The sequence below is a fragment of the Balaenoptera acutorostrata genome, chromosome 20 (genome assembly GCF_949987535.1).
Source record: "Balaenoptera acutorostrata chromosome 20, mBalAcu1.1, whole genome shotgun sequence".
NCBI classification, from domain to species: Eukaryota; Metazoa; Chordata; class Mammalia; order Artiodactyla; family Balaenopteridae; genus Balaenoptera; species Balaenoptera acutorostrata.
The window spans coordinates 7,945,690-7,963,802 of record NC_080083.1 but is presented as its reverse complement, the minus strand read 5'-3'; the positions used below and the strand labels follow the sequence as shown (position 1 = coordinate 7,963,802).

At 53.7% G+C, this 18,113-nt stretch overlaps 1 protein-coding gene across 5 annotated transcripts in view; it reads left to right on the top strand.

Annotated features, from left to right (window-relative positions):
• The first annotated feature begins 950 nt into the window (after positions 1-950).
• The window catches only part of NTN1 (netrin 1), a 209,159-nt gene continuing 191,996 nt past the window's right edge, over positions 951-18,113 (top strand). For 3 of the 5 annotated variants that reach the window (XM_057536810.1, XM_057536809.1, XM_057536806.1), the window contains exon 1: positions 17,369-17,662. The gene's annotated coding sequence lies outside the window, so the exon portion shown is untranslated. The other 2 variants (XM_057536808.1, XM_057536807.1) reach the window with 2 other exon arrangements.

The following is an 18,113-nucleotide window of genomic DNA, read 5'->3' as shown; positions in this document are numbered from 1 at the left end:
TTGTGTGAGAAATTAATCAAAATAAGCAACTTAGGAATGAGGAAGACGTTTACATAAAATAACGAAGACAGAAAACCTGAGTTAACTATTAATGCAGTTTGAAATCTCAACAAATGTCAAAAAATAATTTTTGAAAGAGAAGACACATGATGTAAAATTTTAATAATGGCCTGAAGCTAGAATCGCAGTTCATGCCTGCAAACGTGTGCCCTGCAGCGGCGGTGAGGTCGGCGGAGGGTCCCCAGGTGCCGGCCGCATGCGTGAACTCGCCCCCCTGAGCTCGGAGGAGGCACCGGGAGAGAGGGTTACCCTCTGCGCGTCCCGGGCCGACCCCAGCTTCTCGCCTGCTGAAAGTGGAGTTCCTTCAACCTTCCCTCGGGTCCTCTTAAACTTTTGTTTCAGGAGTGTGAATATCACATTTCCCTAGTTTTAAGTGGCGACAGTTCTCTATTTTATCGCTTCAGTCATTTCAGAGGTGACTGGGGGAGGCGTGTCACTCGCCATCTTGGATCAAGGGCGAGAGGACCAGTTTCGCGGGGACTTAAGGCGCGTCCTGGCGTGATGACAGCGGGGACCGAATCGGAAGTCCTCGGACAAGACTTCTCAGTCCTCGCTTCTCCCTCCCCCACCCTCAGCACCCGGCCAAAGAGAGATTCCTCCATCTACCAAAGCTGGAGTGGGTAGGATGGGTGCCTTCCTCTGGAGCACCCTTGTGTCCCAAATCACACCCATCCTGTTCTCCGCTGGAGCGGGCGCGGCGGGGCGGCGAGTGGGAGCGAGCGGCTGGGTTCTGCCCGGGGCGGGCTGGGGAGCAGGGTGGCCGCGGGGGTGAGGAGCCGCGAGGGTCCGGCCGGCTTGACACCACCTGGCGGAGTCTCGGGGAAGAGTCTTAAAGGCGCGCGCTCTCCGCGCCCAGCGCACTCCAGCTGGAGCCGCCGAGAGCTCGCCTCCCTCTCCCGCCCGGCGCCTCGGGAGGTAAGTGCGGTCCGCCGAGCCGGAATCGGGGCCCGGTGGGGTGGCCCGGGACCCCGCGCTCGGGAAGCTTCGGCCGGGGCCAGGGTGGCCGGGCGGCGCCCAAGTTGTTTGAAGGCCTCGGAGGGCAGCTGGAGCGGCGAGCGCCTGGTAGGGGACGGAGGGGCGGCCGCGGGCCGGGGCCGTCTGGGGGCGGCCGTCCCTGGCGATGATTCCGGGGAGTTACCGGCGCGCGGCGCACGTTCCAGCCTCGGCCCCGCGACCCGCTCACTTGGCGCGCTCCGGCCGCGCCCCGGGCGAGCCCAGCCCGCTGGAGCCGCCACCCCCGCTCCGCGCCTTGCCGCACGCCCGGGCCCCCGGCAGCCCGCTCGCCCCGCGGTCGCGCCCGGTCACGCCGGCAGGTCGCGCTCGGCGGCCGGCCAAGCCCTCCCCGGCCCCGCCGCGCCCGCGCCCCGGGCCACCCCGCCCGGCCTCTCGGCGCTGCGCCCCTCGCCTTCCCCAGCTCCAGTCGCTCGCTATTTTCACACCTCCCGGTGCCCCGGTCCCGGCGCCTGATTCAGTGCTTAGTAATTAATTTGGCGTTTCAGAATGGTCAGCGGGCTGGATAATGGGCGCATTCATCCCCCGGGCTAATCTGAACAGAGGTGGGAAGAAAGGCTTTCACAGACAGAAAATGCCATTCGCTGAGCGCTCAAAGGGGCTGTCACTCCCTGAATAAATCGCCGCCGCGCCCGCCGGCTCCTCTGGCCATTTCCATACAGCCCGGCCCGCGCCGCGGACCCGCCGGCCTCGGCCTCGGCTCCCGGGAATCACTCACTCGACTGCCTTCGACGGGAAAGTCGAGCGAGAGCGAGACCCAGGCGGGGCCCTAGGGGAAACGGGGAAGCAGGGGGTTCGGGTTAAGGCCGCAGGGGACAAAGAGCTTGATTAGAAAATCAAATGCTAAACTAGAAGGAGGCGCAGCTAATCCGAGGCGCGGACGTTGGAGCTGAGCTGGGCGAGCGTCCGTCCCAAACCCCGAGGTTCGCAAAAGAGGACCCGCGGCCCAGAGCCGTCCGCGGCTGCCTGAGGTCACACAGCAAGCTTCTGGATCCCAAATTGCAAATGGAATCCAGTGCACAAGCCGAGATCGTGGAGACAGGGCCCGCTGGTGCAGTCCTGACCCTCACCAGACGTTTGATTCCGGGTTCCCCGCGACAACAGCCCTCCGCCGTCTCCAGCTTGCCACTCCTAATGGGACCCTAGGGTCTGCCCCGGAGCATCCGCTGAGCGGGTGACGGCGGCTTTATCCTCTGACCTCGAGTCGCCCCGGAGAATGTTGGGCACAAACGTCTGCGAGCTCTGAAAGCTGGGGCCTCCCCCTGGCGGCGCCCCCTTCCCTCCGGCGAAGGAGGATCGTGCGCTGCAGACGCAGCCCTAACCGCGACGACGGCGCCCCGACGGCGCCCCCAGCCCGGCTGCGGAGCCTCGGGGTGGGCAGGGTGGACTTGGCTCTCTCCAGGGTGAAGCTCCCAGCGCTTGATTTTCCTGCGGTGGGGGGCTCATCGCGCGTCCAGCTCGCGGGGCCGATTTGGCCCTGGGCCCTTCCGCCCAGTGGGACCCTCCCGTCGGGGGAAGAGAAGGAGCTCTGGCCCTAAGGGCCAACCTCAGCGGGGTTGAGAGGCTGGAACAACAAGGCGGGAAGAGACGTTTCTGGAATGGCCAGATGGGTGTCCCAGGGTGTGTCTGGGATCGAATCCCAGCCGCTCACCAACTTCTGAGCAGTCCCTCCTCCCTTCTGAGTCTCAGTTTCCTTGTCTGCAAAGCAAGGATGAAATGAGATCACACTTGGCTCCAAGTGTAGGGCCCTCGGTGGAAGGATTCCACACACCACTCACAGCCCACCAGCAGCACACTCCCCGGGCACTCCCCGAGTATTCACCAACACCTCTCCTCAGAGTTTAAGGACTCCCTCGATTTTTTCTCGGGCTGCTCCCACATTTGCTGCTTCTGGGTTCTGGTAGCCAACTCTCCTTGAAACCACACATTCTAAGAGCTGGAAGGGGCCTTTCAAAGATTCTCGGGCCATTGTACAGATGGGGATACTGAGACCCAAAGTGGCTGGCAGGTGTCATCCAGCTGGTCAGTCAGAGGACTCGAACTGGTGAGGGTTTTCATGCAGAGAAGTGAATCTCAAACCCTGATCGGCAGCTCCCCCATCCCCACCCCCAAGCTTCTGTAGGCCTGGGGAGGGGCCCAGAAATCTACATTTTCCACAAGCTTCCCAAAGCCTTTCCACGCCGGTGGGATAGAAACCATATTTAGGGAAATCCAGCCCAAACTGGGCTCTTTCCTCAGCAGCTCTTCCCCTCCCAGGACCACAGCCCCCCCTGCTTTCTGTGGCTCATATTTGATGGGCAGAACAGCCTTTACTGTCTCCCACCCCCACTGGAGGCCAGTAGTGGGTGGGCTGTACCTCTAGGAGATGCCTCGGGATCCCCTGAATGTGCAGCCTATGCGGCCTCAGCTGCGGGGGGGCTGAGCACCCCGCCAGACGAGGAATGGCCCAAGTGGGCCGCGGGCTGACTGGGCATTGGACCCCCAATCCTAGGGGGCTCCTCTTACCAACACGCTTTCACAGCTGGACCCAACTCTGTGCACGGCAGGCCCCACACAGACAGTACAAATGTGCCCAGAGGCCCCCCTTGGCCAGGCAAACCCGGCCCACGCCAGGGCCAGAGCAGCCCGCCCTGAGCCGTCCGCAGCTGTGCCAGCAATAACCCAGGTGCGAGCCGTAGCCCAGAACAGCCGACACCTGCCCTTCACCAGGCCGGGGCTCAGAGGAGAGAAGGTGCGAAGGGGCGCAGGGGGAAGGCCTGGAAGAGTGGAAGAAAGTGGTGGGGGGGGGGAGCGGGGGAGAAGCTGTTAGGAACAGAGCGGGGCCGGGGAGGGGACGGGTCCCTATTTATGTAAGCCGTTTGTAGCTGCGGATTGTAAAACTGGTCAGGATTCTCTGGAGTAATTCATAGTGTTTGGACAAGACAAACATTGTTCTGCTTTAAACAAACCTCCAGAAAGGTCAGGCTGGTTCATCCCTGTGCTGCGAGTTGCTGAAACTATCCAGATGATGAGAAAATCAGATCCTAGCCGAGGGGGCCCAGGCAGAAGGCAGCGCCTCCTGAGCCCTTTGGATCCAGGGTGAGGGCACCCAGCCCAGGGAGGGTTCTTGGCTCCCGCTGCAGAGGCCTGGCTCCCACTCTGCAGCCAGGAGACATGGTGTGTGTGTGTGTGTGTGTGTGTGTGTGTGTGTGTGTGTGTGTGTCACAGGTTAGGGTATGTCGATGATGCCAGGATCATCTGAGTTCTTGAGCAAGGCCAACGTGACCTGCAGTGTGAATGTTCTTCATGTGGGTGGAGAGTCACTGGGAATCAAAGGCTCATGGAGAGAGAATTCGATCCTCTGACCTCAGGTCCAGATATGCTCCTGGACACCAAGATGTCTCCGCTCCTTCTCCAGGGACGCCCTGTCTGGGCCCCTCGGTGTTCATTTAGCAAACATTTCTTGAGTGTCTACTACGTGCCAAGCTCTGTGCTAGGTGTTGGGCAAATAGTAGTAAGCAAGAAAGATGTTACCCCCAGTCGTGGGGCCTACAGTCTGCCTTTCCCTCCCTCCCCCATCTTCCCCAAGAAGAGAAACTTCTCACAATTTCCCTTCTAGCCTCTCCACCACCACCATCGCCTCAACAAGCTCCCTGGCTGAGACCCAGCAGACCAGTTCCCAGGCCAGGCCTGGCAGCGAGCACAGGGTTCTGTAAATGTGAGCTGCCATCCTGATCGTGATTATGATTGTGGTCGTGACGATGGCTGTGGTTGTGATTATGGCTGTGACTGTGATTATGGTTGTGATTACGACTGTGGTTGCTGTTAAGAGACTCCACTCTTGAGGGATCTACCTTGACCCCAAGCTGAAGTGGATACTTTTTATTGATACTTGTTATTCATGCTTGTTGACTTATTATGAATATTAATTGATAATTAGGAAAGGATTATTGATGTGTATTAACACCAAAGTCCGGTCTTTCTGTAGTGCTAGTTGTCACCGTCCTGTACATGAGCTTCTGTTGCCCGGGGCAGTTTGTCATCCTCTCAGGAGGGTAGCATCCCTGTCATAACCATGGTGATGGTAGAGGCGCTGGGTTAACTGGTTCCACAGGATTTTATTAAAATTATATTTGTTTAGGGCTTTGGACACTTCAGGGTCTTTTGTATATGCTTTGATATCTATGGAAGAGATGGAAGGAAGGAAGAAGGAAGGAAGGAAGGAAGGAAGGGAGGAAAGGGACAAATAATTTTACCATCCACATTTTTCAGAAGAGGAAGTCAATGCTCAGAGGGGTGAAATTACTTGCCCACTGTCAGTTCAGGCTGCTATAAACAGAACAACATAGACTGGGTGGCTAGAGCAACAAATGTTCATTTCTCCCAGTTCTGGAGGCTGGGAAGTCCAAGATCAAGGTGCCGGCCAATTTGGTTACTGGTGAGGGCTCTCTTGGTTTGCAGATGGCAGCCTTCTTGCTGTGTCCTCACATGGTGGAGAGACAGGTCATGTTTCTCATGTCTCTTTAAAAATAATTTTGTAATTAAATTTAATTTTAAAAATTTAGATATAATTGACATGTCATATTATATTAGTTTCATGTCTCTTTTTTTAAAAAATTATTTATTTATTTTTTGGCTGTGTTGGGACTTCGTTGCTGCACACAGGCTTTCTCGGGGGCTGCTCTTCGGTGCCTGCCGTGCACAGGCTTCTCATTGCGGTGGCTTCTCTTGTTGTGGAGCACGGGCTCTAGGCCCACGGGCTTCAGTAGTTGTGGCACTCGGACTCAGTAGTTGTGGCTCACAGGCTCTAGAGCACAGGCTCAGTAGTTTTGGCGCATGGGCTTAGTTGCTCCGTGGCATGTGGGATCCTCCCGGACCAGGGATCAAACCCGTGTCCCCTGCATTGGCAGGTGGATTCCTGACCACTGGACCACCAGGGAAGTCCCATGTCTCTTTTATAAGGACACTAATCCTATCATGAGAGCTCCATCTTCATGACCTAATTACCTCCCAAAGGCCCCACCTCCAAATACTATCACATTGGGGATTAGGGCTTCAAATGAATTTGGGGGGAGGGACACAACCATTCAGTCCCTAGCAACCACTGTCACAGAGGTGTGAAGGTCAGGAAGTGTGTATGCCTGGAGCACAATCCAAGCCTGCACCACCCTACCGCCTACCCAAGCAGCTCCTGGCAGACAGGTCTAGGGACCTGGGATCCCTGGGAGGCCTCAGAAGCCAGGTGCTCAGCCAGAGGCAAGGAGGTAGCTCCCTAGGCTAGGTCATGTCCATCCAGCCTTGTGCGTAGTTTCTGGCATCATTCTGGGGGCTAACATGGTGGTACTCCCTGCCTGATGGTAGCATCGGTGGAGGAGAGGTCGCCTCCTTCCCCCGCCACTCCTACTTTCCTTTAATACCTTATTTTAGTTCAATAATCCATGCACTTACTCAATCTGTTTGGAATCAATGGTCCATGTCTGTTTTCATCCTGCACTGCCTCTTGGTATTAGTCCCCTAAGTTTTCTCCCTGTGTGACGTGTAGACCAGTAATACCTCATTTTACTGACATTTGGGGAAAACAAGGTGTTCCACATAATTGATTTTTTGCAGATGACAGAAGCTTACTCCTTGAAGCATAGAAACTTTTTTTGGTAATCATTTCCCCCTCCAAAATCATGACTTTTTTGGCACTTCCCTGGTGGTCCAGTGATTAAGACTCTGTGCTTCCAGTGCAGGGGGCGCCAGTTCCATCCCTGATTGGGGAACTAATATCCCATGTGCGCGGCGCAGCCAAAAAACAAACAAAACAAAATCATGATTTTTTCCCCCACCTAATTTAGCAGAACTGAATATAGCAGGTGTTCCGTAGGTGTCGTTGAAGGGGTGACCCACAGTCCATTCCGAGGAGTCATTCAGAAGACGTCTTTTGGAGTATCGGCTCCTGGGCAATTCACTCAGCCTCCCTGCCTCAGTCTCCTTACTGGTAAACAGGGGAGCACCGGATGGATGCTCTCTAAGAGCTGCTCCCACACTTTCCTAACTCCACTGGGCTCTCAGACAGTAATGCCCTTGGTAAGTTGGGTGGTTGCAAGACCTGCCCTGACCCCTGGGTGGTGGCTGGGATGAATTCTACTGTCAGCTGTCACTTCTCAGCGTGTCAGTGTCCCCCAGTCACCCATTCCCCTAGGATCCTGGTCTGTGGCTCTCTGTGACCCTGGAAGAACAGAAGATGCCTGACCTCATAAACACTTCTAAGTGAAGAACTCTGGCTTCCCTGCAGACTGAAATCCCCGGATATCATGGCAACTCTTCTCTCAAAGGCCCGGGAGGCTATTAACTTGCTTCTGGACTGCGTTCTGAATCGTAAAGGGATGCTGCAACCCTGGCCTCCAGAAAGGGGGGTTTATGCTACCTGAATACAAACGGCAAGCACCTGGCAAGCTTATGTTGGAGGCACTGAACTCAGCCTTGTGGGCAGTAAAGAACAGGGCGATGTGGTCACACAGCCCACGGGAAGAAGACCCAAAGGAAGACTTCAGGAACGTTTCAGAACCACAGTGTTAGCGCTCCCTCTTTTTGTTCCTTTCATTTAACCCAAGCTCGCCTTTTAAGATTTGCAGGAGACCCGCTGAATCCTGGCATTTCTAGGATTTAGTGGTGTATTAGTTCCTATGGCCACTGTACCAAATTCCCATGAACTTTGGTGGCTTAAAACAACAGAAATTTATTCTCTCACAGTTCTGGAGGCCAGAAATTTGAAATCAGTATCACTGGATTAAAATCAAGGGCTGTGCTTTCTCCAGAGGCTCTGGAGGAGAATCAGTTCCTTGCTTCTTTCAGCTCCTGGTCGCTGCCAATATTCCTTGGCTTATGGCCACATCACTCAAATTTCTGCCTCTGTCTTCACATGGCCTTCCCTCTTCTATCGTTTCGGATCTCCCTTTCCCTCCCTCTTATAAGGACACGTGATGGCATTTAGGGCCCACCCAGATAATCCACCATGATCTTCCCATCTCAAGAGCCTTACCTTAATCACATCTGCAAAGACCCCTTTTTGCCATATAAGGTAACACTCAAATGTTCCAGGAATTAAGACATAGATATCTTGGAGGGTGGGGAACATTTTTCAGCCTACTGTAGTTGGTCACATCAATTTTCCATAATTTTGTGCTTTGATTAATTTTAATGAATCTGTAGTGCACTCCTATTCTGTGCCAGGCGGTCTGTTAAACACTGGGGATTCAAAGGGAAAAGACACAGTTCCTGTCTCAAGAAGCTCATGGATTCGTCAGGGAAACAATATGATATTAACAGCCACAGGAAAAGCCTCCAAGGCCTTGGAGGTACCCAGAATTCATCACTAAGAGTTCAGATTCCTTATCAAAGTCTACAAGGCTCTGCGTACTCTGGCCTGTACTGACCTCTCTGACCTTACCTCCCACCACTCCCCATCTCACTCACCAAGCCCCCACCAAACTGACCTTCCTCCCGTTCCTTACACAAGTCAAGCTCTGCCTCAGGATCTTTGCACTTGCTGTTTCCTTTCCCTGGAACACACGGTCCCCCTGTCCCCCCACCATATCCCCAAAGCTCCCTTCATCACTTAACTCTGCTCTGCTGGATCCTTCTCAGAGAGTCTCCCACCCCCAAGAACCTTGTCTAAAATCCACCTCCCCTCCTGGCACTCTGTCGCCTCCTTTGCTTTATTTGTGTTCCTAGCTCTTATCACCACCTCCACAAGCATTTTGAGATGTGATGACCAGAACTTCCCAGAAGATACTAAACTCAAATGCATCCTGTTCGTATTGCCAATTTTCTTACTTTTTGGCCTTAGTAAGACATTGAGCTAAGTTTCAAGTGGATTAGGATGGTGTTGGGGTGGGGCCTCTTGTAGGAGGAATTTGTAAATGAAAGGAGCCATTTTTCATTTGTCACAATGATGTGTGTGTGTGTGTGGGGGGGGTGTGTGGCATGTGACCGAGTGGCATTTAGTGGACAGGAGTCAGGGATGCTGAATGACTATTCTGCCCCAAATGCCAACAGCACCTCTGCGGAGAAACTGTCTTAAGGAAAGAGTTTGTATTTGAGTCCTAAAATAGTATTTTTTCAATTGTACTTGATAACCTTTCACCCTAGAAGAGTATTTCAAATTATTTCTCCCCCAATACATCACCTTCTGCTAAACCTGTCTGTGTCCCACGAACAATTTGCACAACTTCTAGAGATCCTGCAATTCACCCTCTTCCTCCTGATGTCACTCCAGGCCCACCTCTACATTTGCTGGTTTCAGTGAGGGGACCCCCTCCTTCAGATTTTGTGTAAATGTTCAGTGAGCCAAGCCCCAACTCTGCGCTCAGAAGTCCCCCACGATTTTCCCCGCCCAGAGAATCATCCTTTTATTTGTACCCTTTGTTTCCTTCCTCCAAGGCCAGTCTTCCACCCATGACAAAGCTTCCCTGGAAGGTGACCCATTTTCTTTATTGTAATAGTGTTCAGGGTGGGACCTTGTCAAAAGCTTTGTGCAAATGAAAATAAATTACATCTGCTGGTTCCCCTTATCCACAGGCATTTTTCACCCCTTCAAAGAGCTCTGGTAGATTAAAGGATTTGCGAATTTGGGGTTTGTATGGGTTTCTCTGCCCAACTCTGGAATCCTCAGCCAAGAAGCCGGCAACAGGGGAGGGCCTGAGCGAAGATGCAGATAAACAGCACTGATGCAACGGACAAACCCCCCGGGAAACCTACACACTATACCCGCTTGCTCTTACGTGCTCTAAAACCCTTTCCAGAACAGTCACATCTCCTGACATTCCTATCGAGGAACCTGGGATCCCTTGAGCAATCTCCATGAGACTGATCAGGGGAGCTGGGCTCTCAAAACCTCGAAATGAGAGAAGGCCCCTAAACTCTTCCAGGGTGAGAGATCTGAGGATTAGGAGTAGTAAAACACCAAAAAAATCCCAAACACCCTCAACCATCATACATTGAGCATCTACTCTGCCAGCTTCTTTCTTTTTACAGGTGCATCTTTCTAATCACCCTGTCAAGCCTATGAGGTAAGTGTGATGACCCCCATTTCACCGTGAGAAACCTGATGGGTTTCCTCCTCGATGGCTGAAGCAACTTGCTCAGGGTCACACAGTTAAGTTGTGAATTGGAATCAAGGTTTGTCGAAGTCAAGTTCTTTCTGTTTCCGAAAGTAACACAATCAATCCAGACTCCATTGAACCTTCTGGGGAGGCCAGGTGCCTGCATCAATTTCCTCTGCTGCTACTATTTCCAGTCTATGTTGGAAGTCCTGGGAACCACTTCATTTAACGTGTGTTCTCTTAACTGGACCAGGTGTGCTCAGAAGCACAGTCAAGCCAGGTCACAGCTCATACTTCTGGTAGACCTGGATCCCCTCTCCTGTCTAGAGATGGCTGAGACCCATTTGTATCAGATAACGTCAGCCAAGCCCGTCTTGCCCACAGGTGCTGACTAAGAGCTCCAAACACTGGAACCAGACCATTTCAGTTCAAATCTCTGCTCTTCTCATCAGTGATATGAGCTTCAGCAAATTACTTTCCTGAGTCTCAGTTTCCTCCTCTGTAAAATGGAGCTAATAATATCCCTATCTCATAAGGTTTTTACAGAGATTATGAGCTCATGACTGACAAAGTGCTCAGAAGAGGGCTTGGCACACAGCAAGCATTATATAAATGTTTGACTTCAAAAGTAAAACCCTCAGTCATGCCCAAGGTGAAGGTCCCTCAGGTCATCTCATTTCTCCAAAGCCCTGACTCTCTTCCTGTCCTCCTTCCTTGCAAACCATTAGCCTGTGCCATCTGGTGACCCCCCCATTATGGGATGTTCCCTCCCCTGCATCCTCACCCTGTTCACTGGTTGTCCCCAATCCCCCTGCCGCCTTCATGCTTACCCCCAAGCCTGGCCCTCCCCTGAGGCCCCACTCACGCTGTTCAGTGGGGCTGTTCTTCACCCACACCACACACACCCAGTGCCCAGGCAGGGGGAGCTGTTTTCCTCTTCAATCCCCATGATTCTTTCCATCTTCAGGAGAACGACAGCAACCCCTGCTCCTTTAAGGCCAGAACCACACAGTTGTCCCCCCATCCACATCTCATCCATGCCATCTCCTCCCCATTGAGGTCACTCTTCTCTTTCTTTGAAGAGGTTGATGCCGAAAGCTCGGCCTCTGTGCACCGGTGCCGAATCGAATCTCAGAGACAAGAGTTCTGGGTGAAGTAGAAAAGAATAGCTTTATTGCTTTGCCAGGCAAAGGGGGACATAGCGGGTTCGTGCCCTTCAAAAACTGTGTGTCCCAACCGGGGGAATATGGTGAGGAGTTTTACAGCAATGGTTCAAGGGCGGGGTTGCTGATAAGCATCAGGCTCTGTGCAGGGCCTGTATTCCTTTAATCCGGCCTCAGGTGATCTGATCTCTGAAGAATGCTTCATCAAGTGTTAGCATCTTCCATTTGTTGGGGGTTTAGTTCTGCAAAAGAGCGAAGATATTGTTATGTGTATCCCTTGAGGCGAACCCAGGAACCTGTCCCAAGGCTGCACTATTTTTTCTTGACTGCTACCCCCCTTGTCTCTGCATCCCCTCCCTTCCCTGATTAGCAACTGTTTGAACCTACCCTTTGGAACTCAGAGGTCACGGAGGCTGGACAGAAAGGCTCTCGTGCCCAGGAGCCCCACAGGGTGCTGCTCGGTTTCAAGATCAGCATCTGGGTCAGCAAGCCCGGATGCTGGTCCCGAGGATCTTTTATCCCCGGTGGGCGGGCCATCTGGTCAACCTCCCCATCTTCAGACACCTCCCCCTCTGCTTCCCAGCAGAAACCCCCCTCTTGCCCTTGGTGGGGCTTGTCATCACCCACAGCTCAGCTTTGTACCACCTCTGGAATCCTTGGTGCAGGCATCCAGTTTGGGACCATGGTCTCCTCAGTTATTCCCACCTCATCACTTCTATCTTTCTGACCCTCTAGACCAGCTCTAACAGAACTTTCTCTGATGATGGAAATGATCTTTTTTTTTTTTTAATTAAAAATTTCTTTTTTGTCCACACAGCACATGGGATATTAGTTCCCTGACCAGGGATTGAACCTATGCCCCCTGCATTGGAAGCACGGAGTCTTAACCTCTGGACCACCAGGGACGTCCCAATGGAAAAGTTCTTTACTGGCGCTGTCCAAGTCAGGGGCAATGGAGGAACTTAGCTTTACATTTTATTGAATTTTAACTCATTCAAGCTGAAATGGAACATGTGACATGTGGTTATTGGCTACTGTCTTGAACAGCATGGGCTCTGGACCCCGGCCTGTTTCTTCTCCCATCAGTGGCCTGTCTTCACCACCTTATCTCTTGAGCTTTGTCTCCATGGTCCATCACATCAGCCACATTGTCCCTCTGTCCCACCTCCTGGAAAAAAACCTTCAACTCTGGATTAATCCAACGGTTCTGCTTTCTCCAGGTCTACACAGGGGCCGCTGAGCACTGCTGGGGCATGACTTTGCTGGGTGGCATTCTTTCTCATAGATGGTCCAACTGCAATAGGTCTTTGAATTCTGCCCAGCAAGCACTATCCCCTTCTCCATAATGACCCAATCAGACTTCCTGCCTTTCCAAATCTGCTCCCTCACTCTCAGCAGGTGGCATTACTTCCTATTCTTTTGTAACAAGAGATGCTTTCGGACCACCTGACCACCTGTTTTACAAGGCTAGTTTTATCTGTCTTCAACCTCCTTCTCCTTCCTATCAACATTTAGGCATGTTCAAATAGCCTTATCTTATAAACAACAATAAAAAAATCCCAACCTTCCCTCAATCTCATGTCACCTTCCAATCACCCTATCTCTTTCCTGCCACTTGTTTTCACACTTCTGGCAAGTTGTCTACCCTTGCTATCTCCACTTTCTCACCTCCCATTCACTCTATAACCTGGGGCGGTCTGGCTTCTGTCCCCACCACTCCTCTGCCACTACCAGGCAAGGTCACCAAGGACTTCCTTGTAGTTCAATCCAAAGTACTCTTTCAGATCTTATCTTGACCTTGAAGGCATGCGACACGGCTCACCGCCCCTCCTTCCTTGAAACTTGCCCGTTGGTGTCTAGTACACCTGAGTCTCCTAGTTTTCTCCCTCCTACTCTGGCTACTTCTAAGTTTTCATGAAACGGCCACATTCTCGTCTCCCTAAGGTGACTCTCGGGCTTCCCAGGTAAGGCTTGGTGCCAAGAACGGTGGTTCCCCCTCCTGATGGCATTCCTGGCCCAAACACCTGGGAGCGTGTTTTCTCACCCAAGAGCCTCACTGTTGTGTTTTGAAACACCAGTTTGTACTGTGAATCCCGCCACTCAGAGCCTGACACGCCTTTTGGGGTGTGTATTTATAACCCCCACTTTGAGAAGCTCTCACCACACTTGGACATCTGTTTTTTTGCATTTGTCCCCTCAAAGGGCAGTATGCTATAGGGACACTGACAAATTAGAAGGCGTCAGGAGAGGCTGCAGAGTGGTTGGCAAAGTGTCCTGCGAGAACTCATTAAAAGAACTGGGGGTGGGGTGGGGTGTGGGACTTCCCTGGTGGCGCAGTGGTTAAGAATCTGCCTGCCAACGCAGGAGACATGGGTTCGAGCCCTGGTCTGGGAAGATCCTACATGCCGCAGAGCAACTAAGCCTGTGAGCCACAACTACTGAGCCTGCGCTCTAGAGCCCACGTGCCACAACTACTGAAGTCCGCGCCCCTAGAGTCCATCCTCTGCAACAAGAGAAGCCACCGCAATGAGAAGCCTGCGCACCGCAACAAAGAGTAGCCCCTGCTCTCTGCAACTAGAGAAAGCCTGCATGCAGCAACGAAGACACAACGCAGCCAAAAATAAAAAAAAATATAAAAAAAAAAAGAACAGGGGGACTTCCCTGGCACTCCAGTGGTTAAGACTCCACGCTTCCACTGCAGTGGGCATGGGTTCGATCCCTGGTTGGGGAACTAAGATCCCTCATGTCGCACAGTGTGGCAAAAAAAAAAAAAAAAAAAAAAGAACTGGGAACATTTTGCCTAGAAGAAAGAAAACTGAGGGATGATATATGGCTGATTTCCAACATTTGAAGAGGTGAAGAGGTAGAGCCTTGGTCAAGGTGGCTGTGTGGAATTGGAATGGAACCAACTGTACAAGTGTCAGGGAGGAGGGTTTTCCCAGAATGTTGTGGACCTCCACGATGCAAGGTGACAGTCCTACCCACCAGGATCCACTGCGGAAGATAAGCTTAGACCTAAGTGATCACAATAAAAGTGGAAAGTGCCCCATCGCCCATACACACATGCTTCCTGAAGACCACTGGCCTAAGCTCAGCTGGCGAGGTGCACCCCAGGGAGGCTAATTTCGAACTTGCTGCCACACAAGGTCCATCAAAAGCTCTGGCACAGAAACAACATAGCAGGAAGAAGGCTTCAGAACGCTGGGCAATCCAGTCTTGAAGATACTCCAAAATAGACCAAGTTGGGTGGGCAGTGAGTGGGGTACCCCAATGTACCTCTTTCAGACCCATCCTTGTCAGGATGTCTTCCTGACTTGTGTTTTGTTGCGATGCCATTGGCTTACATTATGTTACCTCACACTGTGTTCTCTTTATGAGGCCCCTCAGGAGAAATTCCTGCCTGATTTTAGTACCAAGAGTAGTAATTCTCTTGAGTAATAGGTCTGTTTTTATCTCATGGACACTTGCAATTGTGTAACTGACACAGTCTCCTTTTCACTTTGGCTGTGGGAAAGCTCAGGGACAAATTTGTGGTCCACTCCCAGAAGATGAATAGGACATCCCAGGGAGTGTTTTACCTTTATTCCCATCTCTACTTTGCCTTCCCGCTTGGTTTTTCTTCTCTTAGCTCTCCTTATTTTACTGTACACAATCAAGAACAGGCAAGCAAAAATAAACAAAAATCACCTGTAATCTCACTATCCAGAGATACCCACGATTAGCAATGTTGTCTTTTTATGCATATTTAAAAAAAATAAAAATGAGAGTATATTGTGCCTAGTGTTTTTGGGGGGGGCATAGTGTTTTGTAATTTCCTTTTTTCATTTTATAATATGTCACTAACGTCTTTCCATGTGATTAAATGTTCTTTAAATTACTTGAAATTTCTATGAAGATCTAGCAATTTAATACTACCGACTAACATTTCTACATCCCGTTACTGTGTGCCAGGCTTTATGTACATTCACATATACATTTATACGACAGTACACCCACGTAGATGATCTAAGTACAATATTTACACATATTATAAGCTATAATATTCATATGTGTTAACTCATTTGATGCTCAGAACTCTGTGAGATAGAGATTGTTGTCCCCCTTTTACAAATGGGGAAACCAAGGCACAGAAAGATGCAAAACTTGCCAAGGTCACACTCGGGCTCCAAAGCCTGTGCTCCTTAACTGCTGTGTTGCCTTTCAGTATGCCATTGGGATTTCACAGTCCACAGGGTTAAACATTAAAAAAAAAAAGAAACGTTTATCTCCTTCCACCTCACTTTCTAATTTATGTTATTTTGCCTTGTTTTAAGTACCTTGTAAGTCACCTGAAATCCCCCTCTGCCACAAGGCAAGGCATAAATAAACAGTGTAGAGGGTGGTACATGGCACAAGAAGGCAAAGTTAAAATGTTACCCCAGGGGAGGGGATGAATCCAGGCTGTCCTGCAGTGGAGTGGATTTCTTTCCTTGGGCTGCAGTGAACTCCCATCCCTGGAAGTTCACCGCAGCCCAGGGGTGCAGTGAACTTGGGTGGCTGTCTCTCAGGGAGGCTGGGGAAGGCCGTGGTCCAAAGAGACTGAGCTGGGCCAGACTAGCCCTGAGGCCCCTTCTTAGAGTCCCCCAGTTTATGAAAATACCAGTAAGACAAAATGAGGCACTCAGTGGAGTGAATGCAGCAAGTCAGCTGTTGGGCCAGAACCAGGATCCTGGGCTTTCAAGCCAGGTCTATTACTAGCTCACTCATCTAAAAGTAACAACCGCAATTCAGTTCCAAACTCTCAGCCCTGTGTATTTCCCCAAAGTGCTTTGGCTGCTGCTGCAAGATGGTCAAAGGATGCTATTACTGTCCTCCCCCCTTTTGTTAAGGTGGCAGAGAAGGAGGCAAGGAGAAGCTGGGTGGCCCCGAGGATGCCCCATGAGACTCGAATTGGGTGGGATTATCCATTTGACAAATGTGAGGAGAGGAAAGAGCCAAGTTTCTATGCCTGGATTTGATGTTTACTAGCTGGCAGATCTTAGGCAAGTTTCTTCACCTCCTGAGACCTCAGTTTCCTCATCTGCAAAATGAAGCTTAATACCTACTCCGCAAAGCTGTTGTGGGCTCCTACAAGATAGTATGGGCCACAGCACCCTTAAACACTGAGCCAGTAAGTACCTACAGCGCTGCCTCTGGATCTGGGGAGGGCTAGGCTGCCCCCAGCCTGAGGCTGACAGGGCCGTCTGGGAGGGGCGTTGGCCATGCCCAGGTGCTGTCCCGCTTTTTTCCCTCTTCAGCCTCCAGCCCACCACAGCTCCCCGGGCAGGAAAAGGGCCGCTTTCCCGACAGATAGGCCCACCGCACGGTGACAACTGTGGGGGGGGGGGAGGGGGGCGGGGGAGCAGCTCTTTCTCTCCGGACCCCAGGGGCTTCGGGCGGGAGGGGTGAGCCAGCGGAGGCTCCATCTTCCTCGGCTGTTCCTTACGACCCCGGGCTGTCTGCCCACGGGGCACGGCCCTGTGCGCTGTGCCACCGGGGCCATCAGGCCGGGTTAGAGGAAGGCCCGACCCCGGCGCAGCAAAGAAAACAAACACAGATGTGTTTGCCTGGGACCAAGAGGGAGTAAATCGCCCCCTCCCCCCGGCCTGCGCGCTCCCCCGGGGCGTGGGGCTGGCGGAAACCTGCGGGGTTCTCCGCGCAGCGCGGGGCCGGGGCGACGCGGACAGACCGCGGCCGGCCCCTCCTCCCTCCGCGGGGTGCGCGCCGGGCCCAGCCCCCTCTCCGGGGTTTCCCCGGGCGCTCTCCTTGCTTTCCCTTTGTCTCTGCTTCTCCTTCTCGGGCGCCCCGGTTCCCACCCGCTCGTGTCCTCGCTCTCTCCGGGTCCCGGGCCGCTTCCCTTTAACTTTCTTCTTTCCCGGGGTTAAAACTTTGCTAGCGAGCGGGCGGCTGCTCGCCGACGTTATTGGCCGGCGCCCCGCCCGGCGGCCCCGCCCCCCGCCCCCGCGCTCCCCTCCGCCCCCCACTCCCTGCGCGAGTGGCGGCGGCGGCGGCGGCGGAGCCTTCGGGGGCGTGCGTGCGTGTGTGAGTGCGCGCCAGCCAGCGGGAGTGTGTGTGCGCCCCGGGCGCGGGCTGGGCGGCACTCGCACCGCGGCGGGAGCGCCGGGAGCCGGGCGGCCGCGTCGTCACTCGGGCGGGAGAGGCGGCGGCAGCGGCCGGGCCGGGGCTGGGGCAGCGGCGGCCGCGCCGGGCATGGAGCTGGCAAGCCCGCGCTGAGGCAGGGCGCCCCTGCTAGCAGCCAGCGAGAGGCTCTCCGCCGTTCGGCGCGCGGGCTCCCCGGCCGGGGCCGGGCAAACTTTTCTTTCTCTTTTGCCCTCTCCTGAGGTAAAGTCCCGAACGCGGACTCGCCGGCGGGGGTGCGATCTGGGACAGCTGAGCGGGACCCCGGGCTGCGGGAGGAGGGGGCGCGGGCCGTGCGGGCTCGGGGGGCCCACGAGCTACCCTGCGTCCGAGTTTGCGGTGCTGGCGGGCCGGCCGCGGACGGGCGGACGGGCGCGGGCCGGACCCTCGGGCGGCGTGGAGGCGGCGGCGGGGAAGCCGAGCGATGGCCCGCGGCCCCGGCTCGCCGCCGGCCGGGAAGGAGAGGCGCGGGTGGTGCGGGCTTGGGGCCCCCGGATTCGCCTGCCCCCCCGGGACGCGGGGGAGTGAGGCGGGAGTTCGTTCGGCCGCGGGCTTGGTGCGGGGGAAGCCGGGCGTTCGCCCGCGCCCCAGCTCGCCGCCCCGCCGGGGGGTGGAGGGCGCGGGGCGGCCTGGCTGAGCGCGGCTCCCCTCTCTC